We start from the raw sequence: 9,978 nt of genomic DNA on the forward strand, positions 1-9,978 counted from the left end.
ACAAGTGAGGCCCTGCCTCAAAATTAGTTGGTTAGTTAGATAGTTAATTTAAAGGTTGAGTCATGAATGTTGCTAACTAGTATATATGATGAATCCCTTCATCACCTCACCTTCATCCTGTCAAGGAGACCCTAAGCCCCCAGTCTTACTCCTTTCTCAAGAGTTTCACTATTATCCAGTATTCGTTCAGCTTTCAGAATGAAAGTCAGGAAAGTGTCCTTACCCCTCTCCTTTATTCATTTATTCCCAATGCCCAGAGCTTCTGTGAATCCAGCTGACTCCTGCTTTTTAAAAAAAAATTATTTATTATGTATATATGGTTACAAGTATCTTCCCCAAATCTACTAAAATTATTATAGTTAATGATAAAATATTTCCTTCTGATAACTGTAATGATACAAAGATGCAGACATTCTTAAATCCTAGCATTTGGAAGGGTAGAAACAGAGAACTTAGAGTTTGAGACCAACTTGGGTTACATAGCAAGCCCTTCTCTCAACAAAACAAGGTAAAAAAAAAAATAAGCTGTCATAACTACATTTTCGAAACAGTTACACAACAGTAACAAAAACTCCAAGAATGGTGGTGCTTGCCTTTGATCTCAGTATTGGGAGGTAGAGGCAGTTGCATTTCTGTGAATTTTTTGTGAGCCAGCCATTGGTAGTAAGTTCCAGGAAAGTCAATGCTACATAGTAAGACCCTCACTCAAACAACAAACACATAAAAAAATTAACAAGTAGAGACTAGAGACATGGCTCATCATTCAAGAACAATTACTATTCTCACAAAGGGCCTGGTTTTGATTCCCAAACCCACACTGTAACACTAGCTCCTGGGGACCTGATATCTCAGGCCTGCTTGGAGGCTACACACACATTCACCTGATCACACACAGGTATATTCTGTCTTAGGGGTTTTATTGCTTTGAAAAAATACCATGACTACAGTAACTCTTGTAAAGAAAACATTTAATTGAGGTGGCTCGCTCACAGTTTCAGAGGTTCAGTCCGTTATCATCATGGCAGGGAACACGCAGTGTACAGGTAGACATGGTGCTGGGGTAGTAGCTGAGTCCTACATTTTGCGGGCACAGGCAATAGGAAATTGACTGAGACTTTAGGTGGTGTCCTGAGTATAGGAAACCTCAAAACCCAGCCCCACAATGACATACTTCCTCCAACAAGGTCATATGCGCTCCACAAAATCACACTTCCTAGTAATGCCACTCCCCATGAGATTATGGGGGACAAATCACCACACATACAAGTATATAACCTTAAAAATAAAATAAAATTATTAAAATAAAAAATTGAAATAAATTTATTGATAAGGGTCCTACTCAAAAAATTATTAAAATTTCCCTAAAATTTAAAGACCAAATAAGGTTATACTTTTTTCATAGATCCAAACATTCAATATTGAAAAGATGTCAGAAGTCAAGCATAGTGGTATTACCTAATAATCCCAGTATGTAGACGACTGAAGCAGGAGGACCTAAATTCAAGGCCAGCCTGGATTACACAGAGACATTATCTCAAAATGACAATAGCAAAAACTACACAAATTCATATAGATTATCTCCATAATCTTGATTGTGAAAATGTATTTATTTTTATTGAACATGAATGAGTGCTTTCCTATACACACCATGTACATGTCTCATGCCCATGGGTGCCAGAAAAGGGCACTAGATCCCCTGGACCTGGAGTTAAAGATGGTTGTGAGCCACCATGTGGGTGCTGGGACTCAAACCCAGGTCCTCTAGAAGAGCAGTAAATACTCTAACCCTTCAAGACTTTTTTAGAACAGTTTATCAATAGACCTAACCAAAAAAGAAAACCTTAAGGAGTTGAAATACATGAAATTTATGAACTTTTAATCATTCTAAGACAATGTGAACAAAGAGAAAAGGTAAGGCAATAAAGATAAAAGATACTGAAAATACATCCATCTAACCAAGGAACAATCTAGGTTATACTTGAAATTTACGGTATTTTTTCAGTAAAATAGAAGGTAGACTGTCAAATAAAGAAATGGATAAGATTGGAATTGCCATGCCATTAAAAAGCATATTCCCAATGCCAGATTGATATGTGAAAAGATGTTCGATTTCATTATTATTACAGAAACAATTAAAACCATAGCATACATTTATGAATATGTATGTATGGTGGGCATAAGCATATATTCATGTAACAGAAATCAATGAAAAATAGGGCATTAATTTGAAAAAGGAAGGGTATAGAGGAGGGCTTGGAGGAAGGAAAGGGAAGGGAGAAATGATGTGATTATATTAAAATTTCAAAATAAAAGAAAAAGCAAATAAAAACTATAGTGTAAGAATTTGGGGAGGAAAAGGGGAGACTCTTGCTCAGCTTAAATGTTTCCAGTATTCAGGAAACAGAAGTTACCTGCTTTACTCAGAGATCTGTCTGCCTCTGCTTCTCAAGTGTGGAATAAAAGGCACACTCCATCACATCTGATATAAGTTCTCTTTTGAAACTCATAGCAATCTCCTCACTGTAATATCTTGCAAAATGAAAAGGCAAGAAGGGGCAGAAAGAACAAGAGCCTGAGGAAGGGTGGCATGCTGTAGGACGCCGCAGGGCAGGGCAGGGCAGGGCAGGTGCTTTTGTGACCTCTTACCTGGAGAAGACCTGTGCAAGACTGGGCCCAGTAACATTCCACTAAAGATGAGGGAGGGGCGGGGCCTTGTGAGCTAAGGTCTACGGGTAGTTAATAGCTGCTTGGGGGAAGGAAGGATATTTACTTCAGGGGTACAGCCAGGACAAGTTGTCCATGCTACCGTAAATAACAGATAATCACTGAACATTTTCCTATAAAGAACCCACTAAATTTGTTGATTCAACATGAAAAAATGTTTTTAAAAGACATGAAAAAGAACTAGCTTAGAAGAGGGGGAGGATCAGCAAGAGTAAGAGGGAGATGAGAAGTGATGAGTGCGGGTTAATACACTCAACATATACAGGTATGAAACTCATTATCATGCATAATACACACTGTGAGTACAGGTGAATACACTCGACATATACAGGTATGAAACTCATTATCATGCATAATACACACTGTGAGTGCGGGTGAATACACTCGACATATACAGGTATGAAACTCATTATCATGTATAATATATATTAATAAAAACTTTTTAAAATAAGTTGCCCTGGTGATGGCAGAACATGTCTTAAGTTGAGTTTCTATCACTCTAGTACCTGAATGCCTCTAGCCAACAAAACATTCTGCCAAGCCATCATATGGTGTGAGCAAGAAAAGACATTTTGAGGTATTCGTGTGACACTAGAAATCAAATCCAGAGCATCCCACACCCATAAGTGTATAAGCATACAAATTCCACTCAATAGATTTTGTTTTTGTTTTTGTTTTATTTTGTTTTGTTTTGTTTTGTTTTGTTTTGTTTTGTTTTTTTGAGACAGGGTTTGTAGCTTTGGGACCTATCCTGGAACTCACTCTGTAGACCAGGCTGGCCTCAAACTCTCAAAGATCTGCCTGCCTGTGTCTAAACTACACCTCAGGGCCAGAAGCAAACTTTTGAGGTAGACTATTGAGATTTTAGAGGACTGTTATTGTTGTTTAACACTACACCCCTAAACTTATTTTGACCAAAATGTACAGATGCTTAAACATTGTGGAAAAAAAATTACTAAGCAGAGAAGGAAATCAACACATCACAAAACAAAAGAAGTCACATTAGACTATAGATACATTAAATATTTTTAAACTAGATCTATTTTTATTTTTCTTGTTATTGTTTGGAGATAGGGCCTCACTATGTAAAGTTGACTGTTCTAAAACTCACTATATAAACCAGACTAGCCTCAAATTCACAGAGATTCATCTGCCTCTGCCACGTCAATACCAGGATCAAAGGTGTAGACTACCACACCTGGTGATTTATTTTTGTTTTTATTTATTTAAAAAATTATGAGCCAGGTGGTGGTAGCACACACCTTTAATCCCAGCACTTGGGAGGCAGAGTCAGGCAGAGCTCAGTGAGTTTGAGGCCAGCTTGATCTACAAAGTGAGTTCCAGGAGATCCAAGACTGTTACACAGAGAAACATGGCCTCCAAAAAAAAATTATGTTGTGTGAGTATGGATATGTATGTACAAGTGTTCGTGAAGGCTAAGGGAGTTGGATCTCTTGGAGTTGGAGCTATAGATTTTTATGAGCCACCTGATGTGGGTGCCAGGAATGGAACTCTGGTTCTTTGGTAGAGCAGCGCATGCTCTTAACCTCTGACCCAGTTCTCCAGTCCCATTATTTTTATTTGTTAAGTAATTGTATGCGTGTGTGTCTGCCTGTGGGTATGAGCACATGAGTGCATTTGCCCAGATCCCAGACGTATTGGATCTCTCTGAAACTGGAGTTATTGGTGATCATGAGCTACCTGACATGTGAGCTGAAAATCAAATTTGGGTCCTCTGCAAGAGCAGTGTCTTAGTCATTGTTCTATTGCTCTGAAGGGACACCATGATCACAGTAACTATTATAAGAGAAAGCACTTAATTGGGGACTTGTTTATAGTTTCAGAGGGTTAGTCCTTTATCACTGTTGTGGGGAACATGGCAGCATGCAGGCAGATGCTGGAGCAGCAGCTGAGAGCTACATCATAATTCATGGGTTGAGAGAGACTCTGAGCTTGTCTTGGTCTTTTGAAACCTCAAATCCACCCCCAGTGACACACCTCCTCCAACAAGCCCACACCTCTTAATCCTTCTAATTCTTTCAAACAAGGCCACTCTCTAGTGATTAAGCATTCAAATATATGAGCCTATAGGGGCCATTCTTATCCAAACCACTACAAGAAGTAAGTACTCTTAGCTGCTTGAGTCAATTCCCCAGTCCACAAATTTTAATTTTTATACAATGAAAGATGTTATAAAAAATTATACTCTCTTCCCCTGAGGCTCAAGGATCATTATAGAAGAGGGGACAGTAAGATTATAAGAATCAGAGATTAGGGAAGACCTGAGTGGAACACTGCCTTCTAGATATGACAGGGCCACAGTACTCATGAACTCCAAGCACAAGACCTGAATAAGATCAAGCCAGTCAACATTCCAGCCTGGAGGAGGGAGGGGTTCTTGAGCCCCACTCTTAGCTGAGGAGTCAGTGACAGCCAATGACTTATAGTGGAGGGACAGTCAGTTTTCTTTCAGGGATGTGGCCCCCTGATAAGATGACCATATGGATGGCCCCACACACTTGAGTGTATACATACGAATTCCACTTAATAGTTTTTTGTTGTTGTTTTGATATTTGTTTGTTTTTTTGTTTTTGTTTTGTTTTTTTTTGAGACAGGGTTTCTTCGTAGCTTTGGGGCCTGTCCTGGAACTCACTCTGTAGACCAGGCTGACCTCAAACTCACAGAGATCTGCCTGCCTTTGCCTCCAGAGTGCTGGGATTAAAGATGTACACCACCATCATCCAGTCAATAGTTTATTTTTTAAAAAGAGAGAGAGAGATCTTGAAGTTGAGAGGGAGCTGGAGTTCAGGGGTAGATTTGGGAGGAGTTAAAGAGAACTGGGGGTGGTATACAAGTATGATTTTCTCAAAGAAGTAGTAAAAATATTTTTAAATTATATATTGAGGGGGTTTGAGTGAGAATGGCCACCATAAGTTCATGTATTTGAATTTATTGAAATGTATTAAACTGTTTTGGAGGAGGATAGGTGTGGCATTGTTAGAGGAGGTGTGTCACTGCGAGTGAGCTTTGAGGTTTCAAGAGCCCACACTAGGGTCAATCTCTCTCTCTCTGCCTCCAACCTGCAGATCAAACATGAGCTCTCAGCTACTACTCCAGCCTCATGTCTGCTTGCCTCCCCACTGCCGTGTTCTCCACTCTGATGGCCATGGACGAACCCTCTGAAACTGTAAGCAAGTCACCTGTTAATGCTTTATTTTATAAGTTGCCTTGGTTGTCTCTTCCTAGCAATAGAACAATAACTAAGATGTGGTTTCTTCCACAACTACTTTGACATCATGAATACAGCAGTCCTCTCATATCCAGAAGACAGTGCTTCGCTCAGGTCTCCCCCAACCTCTGGCTCTTACAATCTTCCTTTCCCCCTTTCCATGACGATTCCTGAGCCTCAGAAGGCTTAGCAGTTGACTGCTTACTGTCCTTGCAAAAGACCTAAATTCAATTTCCGCTCCCAAATTAGGCAGCTCACAACTGCCTATACTCCAGTATTAGAGGCATCAATGCCTCTGTAATGCATACATATAAAGGGTTAACATTATCTATAAATATAGCTATGAATAAACGACAACAAAACTAATTAAACAGTAAAAGCAAGAGTATGTCCATCACACCAGTCATGATGGGCATTGGAGTTTGCTTCTCCAGCACTGCTTTTACTCCCCCTGTATTGACTGAGGTTTTCTGTCCTGCCTGGTTCCTGCAATCATTAAGTCCCAAAGAAATCACAGAGGTCTACATTAGTTATAAACTGATTGGCCCATTAGCTCAGGCTTCTTATTAACTCTTACAATTTATATTAGTCCATTATTCTAACATATGTTAGCCACATGGCTTGGCACCTTTTTCAGCGAGACAGTCACATCTTGCTTCTTCTGTGTCTGCACTGGGACTTCTGAGGAATGGGCTTCCTCCTTCCTAAAATTCTCCTGTTCTCATTGACCTGCCTCTACTTCCTGTCTGGTTGTCCTGCCTATACTTCCTGCCTGGCTACTGGTCAATCAGTGTTTATTTAAAATATAATTGACACAATACAGACCACTGTCCCACACCACCCCTACAGAGACCACCCCTAGTTTCCTTCTGGGACTTGCCTTTCTCATATCACGGGTGAATGTGTCCTGGGTGAATGCCATCACACCTTAGCTCTAGGTGGGGCCAGAGTAGACAAAGGCATGTAACCAGTCTCTCAGATTGGTCTCAAAGGAAGAGAATTATACAATGATATCTGTTGAAGTACAGTAGGAAGATTTGGTTTAGGGTCATCACAGTAGGCATAGGACCATTGTAACTGGGTCTCACATGTGAGTAAGCAACATTGGGATTGACTCAAAATACAACATGGACCAGCAGAAACCTCCACCATAATGAGCACTCGTTTAGATGCTCTAGATGGAATACAATGCTTCTTGAGCATTCAGCCTGTGCACTACAATCCAAGACCAGGGGCAGGACTTTTACTCACGCTAAGTACCTACGAGATGTTAAAACAAAAGAGTTGAATAAATCAATAAAAAATAACAGAAAGGAAAATATAAGGGCTAAGGATGAATGTATTATTTATTAGTAGAATGCTTGCCTAGTATACACAATATCATGAATTTGATCTCCAGAAACACACACTCACTACATTGTAAACTTTAAAACACTGTTTGTGGATTGTTAGAATTAACAGCATGAAATGAATATATATTGGAAATCCATGTACAGATTCAGCACAATCCCCACCAAACCTCCAACAACATTCTTCATATAAGAAGTGAAAACAATTCTAAAATTCACATGGAAGCACAAAAGATCCTAAGGAGTCAAAGTCCTTCAGTAATCCTCTCCAAAACCCTAAGCCAAAAGAGCAGTGCTAGAGACACTACAATACCTGGCCCCAAGTTCAACTTCAGAGCCACGGTGACAAAAACAGCATAGTGCTGGCGCCAAACAGTACATGTAGACCAGCTGACTGGAACAGAGGACTCAGAAATAAACCCACACAGTTACCATCACTTAGGTTTTAGCAAAGGTGTCACAAACATACCTTGGATGAAAGACAACCTCTTCAACAAATGGTACTTGGAAAACTATTTCCACAGGTAGAAGAATAAAATTAGATTTTAATCTCTCACCCCACACAGTGTGTGTATATGTGTGTTGTAACCAAGAAGAAAAGTATATAGTTGTTATAGCAAAGTTTATATTTTATTATGCTGAAGGTCATCATACAGAGTTCACACTCTAAACTCTTAACTATATCCTAAACCTATCTTTCCAAGGCTGCTCACCTGTGTGGTAGGTATATCTTAGCTGAAGGTCAGGTCCAGGATCTCAAGGTAGTCTCTGGTTTAGGGTCAGGATCCAGGGGAAGTCTCTCCAACCACAGGGAAGATCAAGGTAGAGTCTTTCTGTTGTCCCTTGCAGTCCTGATATGCAGAGCATGGCATTGCCCTTGGTGTCTGCTTATATCCTATCAAGTAGGCGTTGTCAAATTCTAGTCCTGTGTCTGGTTATCTTGAGTAAGTGCTGTCACTGGGTTCTGGTTATCAGGTACAGCCTTGGGTGTAGTGGGGTTCCCAATTAATCTAGTTTTACATGTCTAAAATGCATTTTTTTAAGCCCGGCAGTGGCACACACCTTTAATCCCAGAACTCGGGAGGTAGGGACAGGCGGATCTCTATGAGTTTGAGGTCAGCCTGATCTACAGAGCTAGTTCCAGGACAGGCTCCAAAGCTACAGAGAAACCCTGTTTTGAAAAACAAAAACAAAAAATGCGTTTTTTCACTATGCTCTTCATGGTATGTATGTATATGTACAGTGCATATAGTGTGCGTATGTGTAGTGTATGCATATGTATGTAGAGTGTATGTGAGGTGTGAGTGTGTGGTTGCGTCATGTGTATTTGTATATATGCATAGTGTGTGTATGTAGAGTGTATATGTATTGTGTGTGTGTCCCATTCAAGAACATGGAGAGGACAAAGGACGTTGGATGTCAGCATTTCCGTTTCACTTTTAAAATATTTCATTTATGACGACTATTTATATGTGTATGTGTAGGTCAGAGGACAACTTGTAGAAGTTGGTTCTCTCCTTTTACCATGTAGATCTCAGGGATCAAACTCAGCTCACCAGCCTCGCGGCAATCGCCTTTACCCAGCGAGCCATCTCAACAGCCCTCCACCTATTTTTGAGATCAGGCCTCTCATGACCCTGAAGCTCATTGCTTCAGCTAGACTGGCTAGCCAGCAAGTTCTGTCATCCAGTACTGAGGTTGCAAGCATCTATGGCCATGCTCAGCTTTCATGTGGTCACTGGAGATTTGAACTCAGGGATTCTTCCTTTCACAGCAAGTCCGTTTACCCACTGAGCTACAGCCCCACATTCCAGAGACTGTACAATTTTAATTTGCAATGTTATTTTATTTTATATGCATGAGTATTTTGTCTGCATGTATGTATTTGTGCCTAGTGCATGCTAGATGCCTAGTGAGGTCAGAAGTGAACATTGTATGCCCTAGAGCTGGAGTTATAGACCGTTGTAAACCACCATGTGGGTGCTGGGAACCAAACCTGGGTCCTTCTCTTCAAGAGCAACAAGTTCTCCTAACCGCTGAGCCATTTCTCTACCTCTGTGGTTCTCAAATTTCCTAATGCTATGCCCAACAGTTCCTCATGTTCTGGTGACCCCCAGCCAAAAATTATTTTGTTGTTACTTTGTAACTGTAATTTTACTACTATCATGAGTCATAATGTAAATATCTGATATGTGACCCCTGCAGGGGTCATGACCCACAGGTTGAGAACTGCTGCTATGGCCCCTAAATTATTTTTTTAATTATTTTTTTACTCTTATGTGTATGGGTGTTTTGTCTGCCTGTGTGTTTGTGTACTACATGAGTGCAATACCCTTAGAGACCAGAAGAGGACGTCAGATCCAGGAAGACCAGAGTTATAAATGGCTGTAAGTCACCATGTGGGTGCCAGGGATTGGACCTAGGTCTTCTGGAGCAGCGACCAGTCTTCTCAGCTGCGGAGCTATTGCGGCAGCCCCCTATGTTAGTTTTTAATGTAGCATACAAAGTAATGGGTTTCATTACGGCATTTTCATACGTATATGTTATTATACTTTGCTCTGATCCCCTCCTCCACCAAACTCCTCCATCCTCCCTTTATTCCTCTTCCTCTCTCCAAAGAGTCTCTGTTTCTCTTCTCACACCGCATCTATTCCACTATTCTCTTTTTTCCTCCCT

General features: G+C 40.4%; 1 protein-coding gene across 1 annotated transcript in view; it reads right to left on the bottom strand.

The window, feature by feature from the left end:
* The window catches only part of Pias1 (protein inhibitor of activated STAT 1), a 125,270-nt gene extending 117,100 nt beyond the window's left edge, over positions 1–8,170 (bottom strand). The window contains exon 1 of the mRNA XM_085689206.2: positions 8,016–8,170. The gene's annotated coding sequence lies outside the window, so the exon portion shown is untranslated. The remainder of the gene's footprint in view (positions 1–8,015) is intronic.
* Between the last annotated feature and the right edge of the window lie 1,808 nt (positions 8,171–9,978).

This window comes from Myodes glareolus, chromosome 4 (genome assembly GCF_982192425.1).
Source record: "Myodes glareolus chromosome 4, mMyoGla1.1, whole genome shotgun sequence".
NCBI classification, from domain to species: Eukaryota; Metazoa; Chordata; class Mammalia; order Rodentia; family Cricetidae; genus Myodes; species Myodes glareolus.